This window comes from Mustelus asterias, chromosome 21, assembly GCF_964213995.1.
Source record: "Mustelus asterias chromosome 21, sMusAst1.hap1.1, whole genome shotgun sequence".
In the NCBI taxonomy this organism is placed as follows: domain Eukaryota; kingdom Metazoa; phylum Chordata; class Chondrichthyes; order Carcharhiniformes; family Triakidae; genus Mustelus; species Mustelus asterias.
The window spans coordinates 62,418,506-62,437,779 of NC_135821.1; the positions used below are offsets into that span (position 1 = coordinate 62,418,506).

The 19,274-nt window shown below is 45.1% G+C and overlaps 1 long non-coding RNA gene across 1 annotated transcript in view; it reads left to right on the forward strand.

Annotated features, from left to right (window-relative positions):
- Positions 1-5,308: 5,308 nt before the first annotated feature.
- Positions 5,309-19,274, forward strand: part of LOC144509334 (uncharacterized) — a 135,817-nt gene continuing 121,851 nt past the window's right edge. Inside the window, exon 1 of the long non-coding RNA XR_013500452.1 lies at positions 5,309-5,798. This is a non-coding gene — a long non-coding RNA (uncharacterized LOC144509334). The remainder of the gene's footprint in view (positions 5,799-19,274) is intronic.

Consider the following 19,274-nt stretch of genomic DNA (forward strand, 5'->3'; position numbering starts at 1 on the left):
TGCATTATTCTGTTGTAATTGCAAATTAGTGTAGTATCTGTCCCTTTAAGGCAACATAGCTTCGTGATTACATTTTGATGTCCAATCTGCTTAGACATATGTTGGGGGCAAATTGAAGGATAATGATAGTTGCTTGGCTGTGAATGGGTTAATTTTTCATCACATATTTTATTCTCACTTTTAAGGTTGTTCAGTTTTTTTAAGCATAGTATAACATTTAAGTGCAACTTCTGATGTTTGAAGTAATGCAGGCTCAAAATTGTGTTTTCTATGTATGAGCTGGTTTCTGTGTATTCAAGGTGACATCTATAACTCAGTGTGTAGCTTTCTTCCCTTTGAATCGGAAAATTATGGGATCATAGACCCACCCCAAAGCATTGGAGACCTGAACCCATGAGCTAGGCTGAAATTTCAACCCAGCACTGTGGGGGTGGGCTGGAGGTGCAGCATTGTCAGTGGTGCTGTTATCAGATGGGACATTAAACTGGAGCTCAGTGTATCCTTTCAGGTGGACATAATAGATTCCATGATGATATTTGAAGAAAAGAAGGGATATTCTCCCTGGAGTCCTGGCCAACATTCATCCCTCAGTCAATATAATTTAAAACTGCTTATCTGCTTTTTATCTCATTGCTGTTTGTGGGATCGTGCTGTGCAGAAATTGGCTTTTGCATTGCCTGCATCACAACACTTCAAAAGTGCTTAATTGCCTCTAATGCACTATGAGATATCCTGAGATTGTGAAAAGTGTAGGAGAAATGTAAACTCTTTTTCTTTCCGAAGGTTAGTGAGAGGAAATGGCTGCCTGGATGTTCCGAAATCAGGCAGGTTACCAACAGAGGAGGGAAAATGGGGCAGGAAGGCCTACGATCAAATCCCTGCTCTCGTAAGACCATAAGACCATAAGATATAGGAGCAGAATTAGGCCATTTGGCCCATCGAGTCTGCTCCGTCATTCAATCATGGCTGATACGATTCTCATCCCCATTCTCCTGCTTTCTCCCTGTAACCCTGCAGGGAATTTGTCTGTCCAAATTTAGGACATGTTAGTGGGGCCTGGGACCACAGAAACCTAGCAATTTCCTTGTCCTTGTACTAAATACCTCTGTTCCCAGGCAACATAAATGGAGGGATGTCAATAGTAGGTGATGGGACAGTGGCTGGAGTGAGAGTTTCTGGTAGTTGGCACTGCTCCCTCTATCAGCCTCACACACTTGGAGCGAAGACAAGTTGTTGTTTTAATGATGTTGTTCGAAATGGAAACACAGGAAGTCTTCCTGCTTCATTGAGGAGTGTGGTAGCTTGATGGTTATGGCACTGGGTCCAGGAAAACTGAGGTCCTGAGTTCAAATTTCCACCATGGCAAGTTGTGAAATTGAATTCAATGAATACGGTTATTTGTGGGTTAACAAAAATACACATGTTTTTAAAAACCCATTGATTCACTAATGTTCTTCAGGGAGAGGAATGCTTACCTGATCAGGTCTACATATAATTCTAGTCCCACACAATGCACTTGTCCCTTAATGCCCATTGGGTAAACTTGTCATTCATATCCTGAGAATAAATCAAAAGTAAGGTCAATAACAGATGGGGAATAAGGGAATCCCTGTCCAATGTGGAGCGGTTTTGTAGGTCAGTAGATCAGCATCTCATCAGCAACAATGAAGAAAAATCTGACAGCACCAAAAATTCAAAATACAAACACACGGATATCCGAAATAGAAGTAGACCATTCGGCCCCTTGAACCTGCTCTGCCAATCAATAAGATCATAGAACGTAGAACAGTACAGCACAGTACAGGCCCTTCGGCCCTTGATGTTGTGCCGAGCTTTGTCCGAAACCAAGATCAAGCTATCCCACTCCCTATCATCCTGGTGTGCTCCATGTGCCTATCCAATAACCGCTTAAATGTTCCTAAAGTGTCTGACTCCACTATCACTGCAGGCAGTCCATTCCACACCCCAACCACTCTCTGAGTAAAGAACCTACCTCGGACATCCCTCCTATATCTCCCACCATGAACCTTATAGTTATGCTCCCTAGTAACAACTACATCCACCCGAGGAAATAGTCTCTGAACGTCCACTCTATCTATCCCCCTCATCATCTTATAAACCTCTATTAAGTCGCCTCTCAACCTTCTCCGCTCTAAAGAGAAAACCCCAGCTCCCTCAACCTTTCCTCATAAGACCTACCCTCCAAACCAGGCAGCATCCTGGTAAATCATGGCGGACCTATTTGTGTTTCAAATTCCACATTCCAAACCATGCCCCATAATCTATGATTCCCTTGCCTAGTAAGAATCTAAATAAAATAGACCACCATGAGCAGAATAATTAGACCCCTGTGGTGCAGGCACAGAGGCAGGTGGTAACAAAACATGGCACTGCCAGCTAGCTTGCCAATTCCACAGCTGCAATCCACACTCAGACCATTTTCCCAAAGGTGGGATGTAGGGGGTATTGGGTTGTGGCCAGGCAGGAGGGCTACACCCTGTCAAGTGGCAGGTAGCTGATACAACTAATTAAAGACTTATTAAAGCCTATTGTCCTAGGTCTAGTGAAGCAATGGGGGACAGGACAGTGTCAAGAGGTGACCTTCCATTGGCAGAGAAGGGGACCCAGGCTTTCCTGTCTGCCTGGCTTCAGCCACAGCCACAGCTGAAAGTCATCTTTTGTTGGGGTTTCCACCATCCTGCGTTCCAAATCCCAGGGGAAAAATCCTGCTCCTTTCGAATTCCAAAAGATCTGACTCATTGTGCTGAAGCAGTACTGCAGTCTGCCACAAGGTGGCAAAACTCTGTTGATCCACTTCCCTTTGCTGAGTTCCTGAGGTCAGCCTTTTTGCTTTTGTTACTGTTGGCTTTATTTTCAAATTCCTTAGTAACCCTGCCTCTTCCTATCTCTGTAACCTCCTCCAGTCCTACAAACCTTTGCAACTCCCATGTTCCAGTTATGCCATTGTGCACATCCTTGTTGTTCATTGTTCCAGCACTGCTTTCATTCTGGCCCTGAGCTCTGAAATTTCCTCCTGATACTTTGCTGCCTCTCGATCTCTTTCCTCTTTAAGACGCTCCTTAATACTGACCTCACTTGTCCTAATATTTTCTTCACAAGCTTGGTGTCAAATTTTGTCTGATAATGCTCTTGGGATGTTTCACTACGCTAATGGAGATATATAAATGTGTGTTAATATTGCTATTAAATTACAGTGGTTAGCACTGCTGCCTCACAGTGCCAGGGACCTGGGTTCGATTCCTAATTTGGGTCTGTCTGTGTGGAGTTTGCACGTTCTCCCCGTGTCTGCGTGGGTTTCCTCCGGGTGCTCCAGTTTCCTCCCACAGTCCAAAGATGTGCGGGTTAGGTGGATTGGGCATGCTAAATTGCCCTTTGGTGTCGGGGACTAGCTGGGGTAAATGTATGGGGTTATGGGGATAGGGCCTGGGTGGGATTGTGGTCGGTGCAGACTCGGTGGGCCAAATGGCCTCCTTCTGCACTGTAGGGACTCTATGTTTTGTCATTAATACTCACAAGCCATGGACCTCTACAAAGGAAAGGAGATTACATGTGGGTACGCGTGTACAATGACAAGGGTTTCTGTTTAATCCAGGCTCGCTACAATTCTGCAAATATCGAGAATGTAAAAGAAAACTACCTTGGTTGAAAGAAATTCTTTGAGACCTGCATTCATTCACCTGCAGTAGCAGCTGGGATTAATTCATTGGGCACAGATTATCCTCATAAACTCAGTTCAGTTCCACACAGAGTGGTCCAAATATCAATTGATGTGAAGATCTCACTTCATGATCACTGAGTCGTGGACTCAGGCTTCTGGTCAGTTTTATTCAAGACCTACACTTGCACCATCTCATGTTCCTATGTTCAGGACCGACTCTGACTTTGCTATTGCAATATTCCCAGGAAGGGGATGGCAGTATAAGCAGAGGGTCTGCTGATCATTTAGGCATTGCAAGAGTTAATTGAGCCTCTAGATTTCTTAGAAAAAAGTCTTTCTGCAAAGTAACACACAGCCTTGGATTGCTTGTGTACAGTTTTGGATGGCATTGACATGCTAAAAGCAGACACTGGTTGTCACCAGAAAAGGACCCAGAGATATTGCAATTGTATAGGGAATTGGTGAGGCTACACCTGGAGTATTGTATGCAGTTTTGGTGTCCTTTCCTAAGGAAGGTTGTCTTTGCTATAGAGGGAGCGCAGCGAAGGTTTACCAGGCTGATTCCTGTGATGGCACGTCTGTCATATGAGGAGAGAGTAAGTCGATTAGGATTCTATTCATTGGAGCTTAGAAGAGTGAGAGGGGATCTCATAGAAACCTATAAAATTCTAACAGGGTTAGGGTAGGTTCAGAAAGAATGTGCCCAATGGTGGGGGAGTCCAGAACTAGGGGTCATAGTTTGAGGATAAGGGGTAAATCTTTTAGAACAGAGGTGAGAAGAAATTTCTTCACCCAGAAGGTGGTGAATGTGTGGAATTCATTACCACAGAAAGTTGTTGAGGCCAAAACATTGTCTGATTTCAAGAAGAAATTAGATATAGCTCTTGGGGCGAAAGGGATCAAGGGATATGGGGGGGAAGGGGGGATCAGGATATTGAATTTGATGAGCAGCCATGATCAAAATGAATGGTGGACCAAGCCCAAAGTGCCAATTGGCCTACTCCTGCTTCTAGTTTCTATGTTTCTATATCTTAGCTTTTTCTCTTAACAAAATAATGTAATCAAATATAAATCCTTTTTATTAATTTTCAGCATTAAGGTTTGCTGCAGTTAGAATTCCTGTCATCGTCAAAGCCCTGGGTTGTGTCATGTACCATGGAAGCGGAAACAAAGAACAGAAAAACTTGCGCTAATGTTGAAAAGGCAGGCTCAGCACCTGTGTCTGGAGTTAGAACTTGCATCTTGCTGTACTCTGAGCTTGGACGAACTGTGACTTCACTCTTGCAATATTTCCAGGAAGAAATAACGGTGGCAGTCAACAAGTGATCACATGACTTTGCATGTGCAACAATGGCAGCTTCTGCAACTGTTGATGAAAGATGAGAACCTTCAGTGTGCCAGCGGAACTTATCAGATGACATCCACATGAGAAATATCAGATGAAAAGGAGTGGCTAAAGGTTGTGCTGTCAACCAAAAACTTTCGCAAGGTCAGAGCTTACAAATCTTTGATTCACTATCTATTCTACCCTTCCAATCACAGTGGCCCAGAGCTAGCTGGGGTGGGGCATCACGTGGCACATCCAATAGCTTTTCCCTCACCCATCAGCTTGAACATCTTTAACTCGCTGGAAGTGTGAGATAATGCAGCGAGGGAATGGGGCACCTGGGACCTCACTGAAATACTGAACAAACTGTCGATCTCCTTAAAAAGTGAAATTTTAGAACTGAGACAGAAACGGAGGGAGAAGGAAATAACGTGAATTGGAGTCAAAGTAGTAATAAAAGTTTAAAGTTTATTTATTAGTGTCAGAAGAAGGCTTACATTAACACTGCAATGAAGTTACTGTGAAGATTTCCTGGTTGCCACACTCTGGCGCCTGTTCGGGTACACTGAGGGAGAATTTAGCTTGGCCAATGCACTTAATCAGCACGTCTTTCGGACTGTGGTTGGAAAACGAAGCCCCCGGAGGAAACCCATGCAGACACAGGGAGAACATGCAAACTCCACACAGTGACACAAGCCGGAATGAAACCAAGGTCCCTGGCGCAGTGAGGCAGCAGTGCTAACCATTGTGCTACTGTGCCGCCCCAGAGAAGAGAAATAAAGAGAAGGAAAGGTAAATTGGATTAAGAAAGAGAGAGAGAGAAAAGAAATAGAATTGGAAAGAAAAATTATAAACACTAAAAATGTGACCTTTATTCATTCTCTGAAAACAATTTAATACTTTTTGACTCCATATTTTAAATGAGTCCTTCTCTGGGCAGAAAGGCTTTGCAAGAAAATAAATCTCGTCATTAACATTTGGCGGCACGGTGGCACAGTGATTAGCATTGCTGCCTCACAGGCTAATTCAGTTCAGTTTCTGATCAATGATAACTCCCAACCAGAAGATTTTCTCCCAATTCCCATTGTCTCCAGTTTTGCTAGGGCTCCTTGATGCCACACTCTGTCAAGTGCTTTCCAGACGTCAAGGGTAATCACTCTCACCTCAACTCTAGAATTCAGTTCTTTTGTCCATGTTTGAACCAAAGCTACAATGAGATTAGGAGTTGAGTGGCCCTGGCAGAACCCAAACTGGGCATCACTGAGTTGGTTAATGCTAAGCAAGTGCCGCTTGATAGAGCAGTTGATGACCCCTTCCCTCACTTTACTGATGATCAAGATTAAACAGATAGGGTGGTGATCGAGTTAGATTTGTTCCGCTTTTTATGTACTAGATGTATCTGGGCAATTTTCCACATTGTTGGGTAGATGCCAGTGTTGTAGCTGTATTGGAAAATCTTGGCTAGGGCTGCGGCAAGTTTGGGAACACGTCTTCAGTACTATCGCCAGAATATTGTCAGGGCCCATAACATTTTTCAGTATCCAGTACCTTCGGCTGTTTCCTGTTTCACATGGAGTAAATCTAATTGGCTGAAGATTAGCATCTGTGATGCTGTGGACCTCGGAAGACTTTTCTTCTTGTTCAGAGTAGCACATCGGGGGTTTTAAACAGCAGTCTTTGGGCCAAAAGCTTGGATTCCATTGGATGTGACTGTGATCCTGGTTGCCGTCAGCTGTTTTCCTCCAGTACAGGACTACCCTGCCACAGATATATAGTTTATTCCTTTTAATCTTGTCTTATCTTATTAACTAATCATAGAATTCACTCTTTTAGCATATAAGAGCAACATCCGTTCTTATTTCCCATTTGAAATTCTACCCTCTATATCTTTAACTCCTGCAATTCTATGCCCTATCGTTCTCCACTTCACTTAAATATGTATCTGTTCACCCTGCTACTGGGCTAATCTGCACATCAAAAGCTCTCTGTGCAGCTGAATCCTTATCATTTCGTTCTAACCAATTCTTTTACCTTCATGTTATCCCAACTTCTTGACAATAGTAACCTTTAAAGGATAAATATTTGAAAAGGAGCAATGGAGACTAATTGCAATTCCCACAAAAAGCCAGTATAGACACAATAGAATCTATGTCCTCTTTCTGTGCTCTATCATTCTATGATCCTCCCTTGTCCAGAATATTGTCCTGACCCTGAAGTGTCAGGGTCATGTCCATGGTTACATACATTCGTGGAATTGTGTGGCATGTTAAAGTTGCATCATAGTTTAGCAGCTATGGGTGAGGGTGGGGTCAGTGGGGTCAGGCAGGGTGGAATGGGAGAAATGATGGAGACCTGACACCAGGCGGCAACATCAGTAGTACTGAGCCAGAGTGAAAACCATAAGGTCCCAAGAGTCGAAGTCCCTTCAATGATCGAATCAAGAATTGGGTCTGGTTCCCCGTTGAGATTACTAGCTGGTACACTCTCCCCAAGCAGCATCTCACTCACCTGGCAGATCCTGGATTGGGGCCACCTCCTCTCCAGCTATCCTTCTTCTGTCATGAGGTTCTGGATAGGAGGAATTTAGTCTTTAAGTTGGAGTTAACTAACCCATAGATGGTTAAGCCCATACAATTTACCAATGTAAGAAATCTCACAACACCAGGTTAAAGTCCAACAGGTTTATTTGGTAGCACGAGCTTTCGGAGCATTGCCCCTTCATCGGGTGAGTGATTTACCAATGTGGCAGCAGAACATTGTAACATTAATAATAGGAGGAGGCCATTCAATCCCTCGAAGCTACTCTGCCATTCAACTCGATCATGGCAAATCTGCACCTCAGATACATTTACTTGCATTTGCTCCATAACCTTTGATATCCATATCCATTTAAAATCTATTGATCTGAGTTTTGAAATCTTGGGTTGTCTCTGAGCATTGCAGCTTTCTGGGGGAGAGAGTTCCAGGTTTCCAAGACTCTCTCCCCTTGCTTCAGCTCATCGGCTGCTGAAATTCTATTCCTTACCACTCCACACCTCTAGACTTGAAGGTTCAAATGCAATCCAGGCCATCTCTGAATTTCTGTCCTCCATAAACTCAAGGTCAACTAAAACTGCCCTGGTCCTTACTCACATGAGTACCATCCACCCCTGTGTTCACTGACCGGGCGGGCAGTTTAAATTCTCATCCCTGTTTCCTAATGCCTCTATGGACCCAATCTATGTAATTTCCTCCAGTCCTACAATTCTCTGAGCCATCCACACTTAATCCAATTCTATCCTCTTAAGCCTTCTGCTTTCAATCACTCCATCATTCCATCACTCCGTGAGGCAGCACGGTGGCACAGTGGTTAGCACTGCTGCCTCACAGCAAGAAGTTTAACAACACCACGTTAATTAAATATCCTCACAGCACCAGGGACCCGGCTTCAATTCCGGCCTTGGGTGATTGTGTGGAGTTAGCACACTCTCCCTGTGTCTGCGTGTGTGTGGGTTTCCTCTGGGTGCTCCAGTTTCCTCTCACACTCCAAAGATGTGCAGGTTAGGTGGATTGGCCATGGTAAATTGCCCCTTAACGTGCAAAGATATATAGATTAGATGGATTAGCCATGGTAAATATGCACAGTTATGGGGATAGAACAGGGGAGAGGGCCTGGGTAAGATACTCTGTTACTCTGTTAAAGAGCAGGTGCAGACTCGATGGGTGTAAGGATTCTAGGATTCTATTCTATGATATCATTTCTGGTCTTCCCCTCAATTGTCTGGACCCTAAGCTCTGGAATTTCCTCCCTAACTCTTCCCCACTCCTTTCATCTCTTTCCTCATTTAAGATGCTCCTCAAGCAACAACTACAATTTTGAATGGGTTTTGAGTAATCGGCCCTGGCATCTCCATAGGGGGATGGTGGCTCCAGATCTAATTTTGTTTGATAACATTCCAATGAAGCGTCTTGGGATATTTAATTGCAGTATACAATAAATATATATATAGTATGTAGTGCTATATAAATACAGGTATTTATATTGTTAATCCTTTGCATGGAAAGGAAATATCCTTCAGCAAATACCCAAATGATGCCCACTCTCCCTGCTCCCAAACCACCCCCCCAATAAAAGATACTCATGGGTTGAACAAAATGCCCTTGCATTCCATCCCATTATGCTAGATTGTCAGTGAGCTAATTTTAATAGCATTACCTCACGTGCTCTGGAAACAAATTTTAAACCTGTGCTGTAACCCACTGTGAATCATTGAACGAAGGCACATTGCTCATTGCGTGCCATGTCAGCTGGTTGAAGAGCAGAGATAACAGGGTGACGGTTATTATTAAACATTCCTAAGGGTGCGCGACTTGATTCAGAGTCTGGAGCGATGGGTAATTTTACAGCAACTTTGCAGGAGGAACCACAGTCTGGTCATTCGGGATATATCTGGTCATTTGGGTGGCACGGTGGTTAGCACTGCTGCCTCACAGTGCCAGGGACCTGGGTTCAATTCCGGCCTCAGGTCACTGTCTGTGTGGAGTTTGCACATTCTCCCCATGTCTGCGTGGGTTTCCTCAGGTGCTCCGGTTTCCTCCCACACTCCAAAGATGTGCGGGTTAGGTTGATTGGCCATGCTAAATTGATCCTAGTGTCAGGAGGATTAGCAGGGTAAATATGTTGGGTTATGGGAATAGGAGCTGGGTGGGATTGTGGTCGGTGCAGACCTAATGGGCTGAATGGCCTCCTTCTGCACTGTCGGGATTTTATGATTCTGTGATATCAGACAGAATTTGATGATGGGGGGATTGTGGTTGGGAGCGGGGTGGGTGGGGAGACAGTGAGTGAAAATATCAGGAGATTAACATCCTTCAACCCCTTGGCTTGCAGGGACCATTTGTTTCCTGAGCGTTATGTGATTATTTTTCTCTTAGTTTTTCTCCCCTCGCTCTGAAGGCTTGAAGCTCCACCTAGAGATCATCACATGGATTACCAGCCCCCGCCCCCCCCCCCCCACACCCACCACACCCCCGCCACACCCCCTCCTCCTGCCCCGGGGTCTCACTCCTCATGGTGTTTTGCCATTGGTGAGCCTAGAGGGTGAGTTTTAGTTTTGGCAGTCGATTGGACCATGCAGTGGGATCAGGCAGGCATCACAGCTGAAGCCAGTCCTGTTCTCAATCAAAACACTCTTGGCTAGGGCTTCACTGGATGACTTTCAGAATAAGAAGTCTCACAACACCAGGTTAAAGTCCAATAGGTTTATTTGGTAGCAAAAGCCACTAGCTTTCGGAGCGCTGCTCCTTTATCAGGTAAGTGGGAGTTCTGTTCACAAATAGGGCATATAAAGACACAAACTCAATTTATAAAATAATGGTTGGAATGCGAGTCTTTACAGGTAATCAAGTCTTAAAGGTACAGACAATGAGTGGAGAGAGCATTAAGCACAGGTTAAAGAGATGTGTATTGTCTCCAGACAGGACAGTTAGTGAGATTTTGCAAGCCCAGGCAAGTCGTGGGGGTTACAGATAGTGTGGCATGAACCTTCATGAACACTTCAGCGGTCACGGGCATTCGGCCTCTGATCTTTGGGTAAGCGTTCTCCAAGGCGGCCTACACAACACACAACGCAGAGTCGCTAAGCAGAGACTGATAGCCAAGTTCCGCACCCGAGAGGACGGCCTAAACCGGGATCTTGGGTTCATGTCACACTCTCTGTAACCCCCCACGACTTGCCTGGGCTTGCAAAATCTCACTAACTGTCCTGTCTGGAGACAATACACATCTCTTTAACCTGTGCTTAACGCTCTCTCCACTCACATTGTCTGTACCTTTAAGACTTGATTACCTGTAAAGACTCGCATTCCAACCATTATTTTGTAAATTGAGTTTGTGTCTTTATATGCCCTGTTTTTTTGACAGAACTCCCACTTACCTGACGAAGGAGCAGCACTCCAAAAGCTAGTTGCTTTTGCTACCAAATAAACCTGTTGGACTTTAACCTGGTGTTGTGAGACTTCTTACTGTGTTTATCCCAGTCCAACGCCGACATCTCCACATCATGACTTTCAGAAGCCAGGACCCTGCTGAGTGCTCCCATTCATAGTCCAAGTGCACTGAGCCAATTGTAACATCCCAACTTTGGCAATCTACAGATAACTTATTTATTTATTTTTATTCATTCATGGGGCATGGGCAGCACTGGCTGGCCAGCATTTATTGCCCATCCCTAGTTGCCCGAGGGCAGTTGAGAGCCAACCACATTGCTGTGGCTCTGGAGTCACATGTAGGCCAGACCGGGTAAGGACAACAGATTTCCTTTCCTTAAGGACATTAGTGAACCAGATAGGTTTTTCTGACAATCAACAATGATTTCATGGTCATTAGTAGATTTTTTTGAGATATTTTTCATTGAATTCAAATTCCACCATCTGCCGTGGCAGGATTCGAACCCCAGTGCCCAGAACATTAGTTGAGTTTCTGGATTAATAGTCTCATGATAATACCACTAGGCCACCACCTCCCCTTTTGTAAATGTGGATATGGGAATTTTTGATGGAAATATGTATAAGGGTAATTTGGACAATGGGTAATAGTGGCAAATGATGATATTGATTCAACCACCCAGTATATATTTCCATTGTAAATCTCCATTACATATCCATCGAAGTCAATGGAAATGCAACATTTAGAGAGATTTATAATGGGCAGCCATTTAATATTGCCAATTTACAACCATCACCAAGATCTTTCAAATGCAAACTGAATTACACCTGTGTTTCCCAGTTCAATTATTTCCCCACCCTCTACCTGCACTCATGGCCTGGGATTTTATTGGGTGGCAGTAACTCTTTCCACTGGCTGGAAAGTTTGAGGGAACCACACTCATTCTTCCAGGAAGCAGCCTCTTAACTAACTGATTCCATAACTTCTCCAGAACTAATGTTCAGCTGCCAGGCTGATAGTTCACTGGTTCCTCTCTCCCACCCATCTTCAAGAATGGAGACACACCTGAAATTTTTCAATCCAAAGTTACAAGCCCTAAAACTACAGAGCTTTTGAAAAGTAAACTTAATGCATCTGAAAGCTTTATTCTGTATTTGACCCGTGCCAGCAGTGTTTCGGTAGGGTGCTGTGCCAGGCAGTTTGTGTCTATGTTTATAGAAAGTCTAGCCTTGTTTATAACAGAGTCTGTTTGTGTATGTGTGTGTGTCTGTGTGCGCGCCTGCATGCGTGTCAGATGGATATATGTGTGTGGGCAGTGCAGTGTGTGAGATGGCTGTATGGTAAGTATGTGGCTGGATCAAAGATAGGATTATGTGTGGTATGTATGTGTGTGTGTATGCTTGATGGGTGAAGTGTGGGTGTGTTTTGGGGTTTGTAGACAAGTATGTGCCTGGGGTGTTTATGGGAGTAAGTGTATCAATGTGAGCATGTGCAGGGGGTGGTATATGGGTGGGAGTATGGACAGGTGGCACAGTGGATAGCACTGCTGTCTCACAGCACCAGGGACCTGGGTTTGATTCGTGGCTTGGGTCACTGTCTGTGCGGAGTCTGCACATTCTCCCTGTGTCTGTGTGGTTTTCCTCCAGGTGCTCCGGTTTCCCCCCACAGTCCGAAAGACATGCTGGTTAGGTCCATTGGCCATGCTAAATTCTCCCTCAGTGTACCCGAACAGGCGCCGGAGTGTGGCGACAAGGGGATTTTCACAGTAACTTGGAGTGTTGACGTAAGCCTACTTGTGACACTAATAAATAAACTTTTACAACTTTAAAAAAACTTTTGGTGTGTATCTATGGCATGTGATATCAGTGTGACGGTGTGTAGGTGTGTTTGTGTGAGGGGGTTGGAAGGGGCAGGTGAGGGGTGGGGCATGTTATTTCCAGTATATGTTCAATATGTACAATTACATCAGCTGTTTATGAGTTGGTCAGGCCGTTTACTTGCTGCTGTAATGGGAACCTCAGCTAATTTAAGATATGTAGTGGAGGTCAGATCAGACTAAAATAAGAACACTTTAAATCACTCTGTCTTGGTTGTTGCAGGCTCTGGGAGTCATTTGTCATCTTAACACAGACATTGGAGTATATTTGTAAAAGCATATTCTTCTCTGGACTAAAACTAAATACTAATCAGCCTGATTGGCGATTTGGAATATTGTTACACCTTAGGGAGAGAGGATTAAGGGGAGATTTAAGGTGTTCAACACTGTGAAGGGTTTAGACAATAAATAAAGGGAAATGGTTGTAGTGACAGGAAGGTCAGTAACCAAAGGACAGAGAAATCGGCATAGGATCCAGAGGGGAAATGAGGAGAATTTGTTTTATACAGTGAGTTGTTATGAGCTGGAATGCGCTACCTAAAAGAATGCTGGCAGCAGATTCAACTTGAGCTTTCAAAAGGCAATTAGATATACACTTTAACAGGGAAAAATTGCAAGACTTTGGGACAACAAATAGAATCATAGAATCCCTACAGTACAGAAGGAGGCCATTCGGTCCATCTAGTCTGCAATGACTCTCCAACAGATCATCCCACCCAGGCCCCATCCCCGCAGCCCCACGCATCCACCCTGCCAATCCTCCCAACCTATACATCTTGGGACACAAAGGGGCACTGTAGCATGGCCAATCCACCTAACCTGCACATCTTTGGACTGTAGGGGATACCAGAGCACCCGGCGGAAACCCATATAGACATGGCAAGAACATACAAACTCTACACAGACAGTCACCCAAGGCCGGAATCAAACCCGGATCCCTGGTGCTGTGAGGCAGTTGGATAGTTCATTCAAAAAGCTAGAACAGGTACAATGGGCCAAAAGGTCTTCAATCATGCTTTATAATTAGATGATGCGACATCACTCTATATATCTGCGGACAACTGCCCGCTAATAATTAATTAACCTACCATTGAAATCCTTTCTAAAGAATCCATTCTCCTCTCACCTGTGTTTGATTCACAGAGCTGCTGGTGAATCAACATCACATTTTACAATGCTTCCAATTTCTATTTCTATTGAAATTCAGTGGAAATACTGTGCTGAAGAGGCAGCCTGCTGCGCTGAAGACCTGGAGTGGGCCTTGAACCCACAATCCTCCCATCGGAAGAAAGCAGGCCATACAGTATCTCAAACCTGTCCTTTCATCATTTAGATCATGATTGGCCTATAGCTTAACTACATTTATCCACCTTGGGTTCTGTAACACTCAATATACTGGCTCCAAGAAATAGCAGTCTCAGTTTTGAAATGAACCCCAGTCCCCACAGCTTTTTTTGGGGGAGAATTCCAGATTCTGTGAAGAGATATTTCCTTATATCACCGGTTATGCCCTTGTATTCTGGACTCCCTGCTCCCTGAGGAATTAGTTTCTCTCTACTTACCCTATCAAACTTATTAATTATCTCATGAACACCTCAGTTAGATCAATGCTTTACTCTTCTAAACAACTGCGACACTCGTGTATCTTTAAGAAATGTATTATTTTTATGTCATGTTCCCTGCAGTTAAACAGCTTTGGTTTTTGTAACTATTGCCGGGCTGTCTGGTTCGAAGTCCTTTTATTGCTGCTTCAGTGGTTTAAATGGTTTTGTTTATTCTTATTCTGGACCTCAGATACTTTCTGGGATTTGTTTTATGACCCCGCATTGTTGGGGGGGAAGACTGGGTGGCAGGTCATGTGCTTTGGACAGTTTTTTATCTTCATAGTGAATTCAAAGTTTCACTTTCCATTTGGCTGCTAGCTGCTGTTTTAGTCAGAACCTGTCCTGGTTGTCAAGTGGCAGGTAAGTTTTCTCTTTTTCTCCCTGGTTTTGTAAATTCTGCTGGCCAGCTGGAAGCAAGATTTCTTGCCTTCCTGGAGTGAAAATTCTGCTGTCGGTCGTTGACTAATTAGTTCCTCGAGTCTCCTCTTTCTCTCTCCCTGGTGTTTTGGGAAGCTGTTCTGACTTCAAGCTCTTGTGTGTGCGTGTGTGCGTGTGTGTGTGTGTGCGTGTGCGTGTGTGTCTGAAGAGAACTGCGGCATCCAACCAAAGGACTAAGTTCCAGCATCACGTGAGCATTTGTATTTTCTGTGCTAAACCTGGGTTTTGTTTCGTTGAAACATTTCATATATTTGTTAAGGCCTATGCAATATTATAGTTGTTTTTTTCTTGTTCGTAATTGGTAAAAGTCGTTGCTAATTTTCTTTCCATACATGTTAACTGTATTCTTAAATAAACTTTTTTTGATAAAAGCTCCCTGGTGGGTCATACCTGAAGTGAAACATCTCATGCTCACCCTGGCCAAATTCAAGTTGCAAAACTTATGATCCAGGCGGACTTCATAAAACACTTTGGAGTTTCTGATCTGAATTATAACACAACAAGGAAACACAAGCCTCATTTGTGCGACCTGATCTCTTAATTTAACCCTTTAGTCTCTTCTCACTTGATAACGCTAAGCACGGGAGGCGGGATGGGGGAGTGGGGCGGTGGCTGTTTACACTGAACATGGGGGTGGCACTGTTTACATTGGGCACAGGAGGGCACAGTTTAACTCTATACTAAATTGACCCTAGGGCAGGAATTGTACTGGCACGCCCGCCCCGATTCTGGGGGCGGGCAAGGCTCGGAGAATGGCATTCCTTGTGGGCCTCGGACGGGATCGTATGAACCACAGGCGGATGTGCCGGTAAAATTCCACCATTGGTGTCAGGGGGAATAGCAGGGATCAGCAGGGTTATGGGGATGTGGCCTTGATGGAGAGTGCTATAGGGGCAGGCTCGATGGGCAGAGTAGCCTCTTTCTGCACTGTAGTGTTTCTGACAATAATGGCACCAATGAAAGCTCACACTCCAATTCTGGGTTATAAATAATCAGCTTTAAATGGGCATTGTCATCGTGGCTATGTTTATTTATAAAAAGATAAAATAATAATGTGAACCAGGTGGAAGTACGTGTACTCCATCATTTCATGTCAGCTCCCTTGGATGAGGAGAAAAAAATAAGTCTCCTCCCTCCCCAAACAAAAGACAATTTGATGAACACTTTGCCAGAAAGTCACTTGACCTTTAAGATTACTTTGATTTTCCCACTTCCGCTATCCCATTAGTTTTATTGAGTTTCAAGAATATCATAAAAATCCTACAGTGCAGAAGGAGGCCATTCGGCCCATTAAGCCTGCACCGACAACAATCCCACCCAGGCCCTATCCCCGTAACCCCACTCATCTACCCTGCTTGTCCCACTGACACTAAGGGGCAATTTAGCATGGCCAATCCACCTAACCCGTACATCTTTAGACTGTGGGAGGAACCCAGATCACCCGGAGGAAACCCATGCAGACACGGGGAGAATGTACAAACTCCACACAGACAGTGACCCCAGGCCGGAATTGAACCCGGGTCCCTGGCACTGTGAGGCAGCAGTGCTGACCACTGTGCCATCGTACCACCCCATGCAGTTGAGGACCCTGTCAGGAGTATTAAGAGTGCAGGTTGCGTCAAGTTGTTAAATCCAGCAGTACAGGGAACTGCATTAGAATCAAGCCACCTATGGGAGCTGTGTCTGTACAGCCCAGAAACACCTGCTTTCAGCCCAACAATCTACGCCAGTGTTTATTCTCCACCTCAGTCTCCACCCACTTTCCTTCATTGAACCCCATCAACATATCAGATTCCATTATTTCTCATGTGTTTTTCTAACTTTCCCTTAAGTGCAACAATGCCATTTGTCTCAACTACTCCATGTGTTTGCAAATATCACATTCTCACAACTCCCCGTGCCAGCTATTACTCCCAATCAGTGAACATTGGGAGCCCTCTCGGTTAGTCAACAGGAAATATGCTGGGGTCACAGCAGACTGCAGCCTGCACAGACAGGAAACCGATCTAATTTTGTACCGATTGTTTTGAAGGACCCTCAGTTGTGGTACTCGCCCCACCACCTGCTTATCGGATGGAACTAGCCCCAACCCTGTCCTCACAAGCTGCCTCGGGTTGCCAAATGTGGTTGGGCATATTTCTGAAGATTTCATTACAAAACTTACTGCCTTGAGCTGCCCGCCCTCACACCCCCACCATTGGTTCACCCCACTGAGCACACTGCCTTCACTCGACCAATTGGAAAGTGAAGAGACACATGGGCGGATTTTCATGCCAGCAGTGCGGTTCCCGGCGGTGGACCTGGCAGTGGGCAGCATTGCCACTTGGCATTTGGGGCAGAAGCGCCTGGTCCGAACATTATTATATGGCAGTTGGCTAATTAACTATTTGGTCGTGCAGACTCGAGGAATCAAGGGTTGGGGCAATCCGGCGAGCACCGGTCCTGGTATCGGGTGAAGGGACCACAGGTCCTGGTGCTTTAGTGACAGCAGCCAGACCTGTCTGCTGTGCCTGAGAGCTTCCTGCACCCTCATGCCAGCTGCTGTGAGGACCCATCTTTTAGCATAGAGGGGAGGCGATGGCCTAATGGTATTATCATGAGACTATTAATCCAGAAACTCAGCTAATGTTCTGGGGATCTGTGCTCGAATCCCACCACGGCAGATGGTGGAATTTGAATTCAATAAAAAATATCTGGAATTAGGAATCTACTGATGATCGTGAAACTATTGTCGCTTCTTGGAAAATTTCATCTGGTTCAGTTATGTCCTTTCGGGAAGGAAATCTGCCATCCTTACTTGGTTTGGCCTACATGTGACTCCAGAGCCACAGCAATGTGGTTGACTCTCAACTGCCCTCCAAGGGCAACTAGGGAAGGGCAATAAATGCTGGTCAGCCAGCGATGCCCATATCCCACAAATGAATAAAGGAAGGAAGGAAACCTGCTGTCCTTACCTGGTCCAGCCTACCTGTGACTCCAGAGCCACAGCAATGTGGTTGACTCTCAACTGTCCTCTGAGGGCAACGAGGGATGGGCAATAAATGCTGGCCAGCCAGCGACGCCCATGTCCCACGGACAAAAAACGAACACCCTTTACCCCCAGACCATGGGCCATCAACTCAGGGTTTCACTTGTACAGTCAAAAGAACAAAGCAAGAGGCTGTAAACAGGGATGTCACAGTCAAAAGGGTGGCCCCACGATTCAGTCAAATGCTTCTCTGCAGGTTCTCAGATGGTGCTGCCCTTCCCCATGGATGGCAAGAAAAAACTCTTCAACCTGACTAAGCAAGCCTAAGCAGAGATAGCAATAGAGTGCAGCAGCTATAGGGTCCAACAGTACACCTGGGTCCAGTGGCGAAAGCGGGTCAGTGACCTTCTCCACACTGCCAGGTGTGATTGAATCCTGAGTGCACTGAGATTTACACGTGCATAACATAAGGTGGGCCTCAATGTGGAGAGGGATCAGTCAGGAGGGCTGAAGATTTGTACGCCACATCAGCAGCGGCTTCATGAGAGATGGCTGCATCTGGGTGTCAGGCAACTGCCTCTCAGTGCCAGCACCCTGCAATTCACTCACCCCTAATTTCCCTTGAAAGAATGGTGATGAGTCACATTCTTGAACCACCTGCAGTCCATCTGGTCGGGGTCCACCCAGAGTGCTGTTAGAGAGTTCCAGGAATTTGACCCAGCGACAATAAAGTAATGCTATCATAGATCCAAGTCTGATGGTGTGTGACATGGAGGGAAGTTGCAGGAATTTTTTTATTCATTCGTGGGACATGGCGTCGCTGGCTGGCCAGCATTCATTGGACATCCCTAGTTGCCTGAGGGCAGTTGAGAGTCAACCACATTGCTGTGACTCTGGAGTCACATGTAGGCCAGACCAGGTAAGGATGACAGATTTCTTTCCCTAAAGGACATTAGTGAACCAGATGAATTTTTCCGACAATCAACAATGCTTTCATGGTCATCAATAGATTCTTAATTCCAGATTTTTAAAAATTGAATTCAAATTCCACCATCTGCCGTGGCGGAATTCGAACATTGGACCCCAGAATATTAGCTGAGTTTCTGAATTAATAGTCTAGCGACAATACCACTAGGCCATCGCCTCCCAATATGGTAATATTCCCGTGCATCTGCAGCCCTTATCCTTCTGTGTGGTAGAGGTTGTGGGTTTGGAAGGTGCTGTTGAAGGTACCTTGGTGAGTTGCTGCAGTGCATCTTGTACAGGTACACATTGCTGCCACTCTGCATCAGTGTATTTAAGGTGCTGAATGGGATGCAGATCAAGCAGGTTGCTTTGTCCTTCATTGTGTTGGGCTTCTTGAGTGTTGTTGGAACCACATAAATGGTGGACAGGCTTTGGGGAGTCAGGGGATGAGTTATTCGCTGCAGCCTCTGACTGCTCTTGGAGACACAGT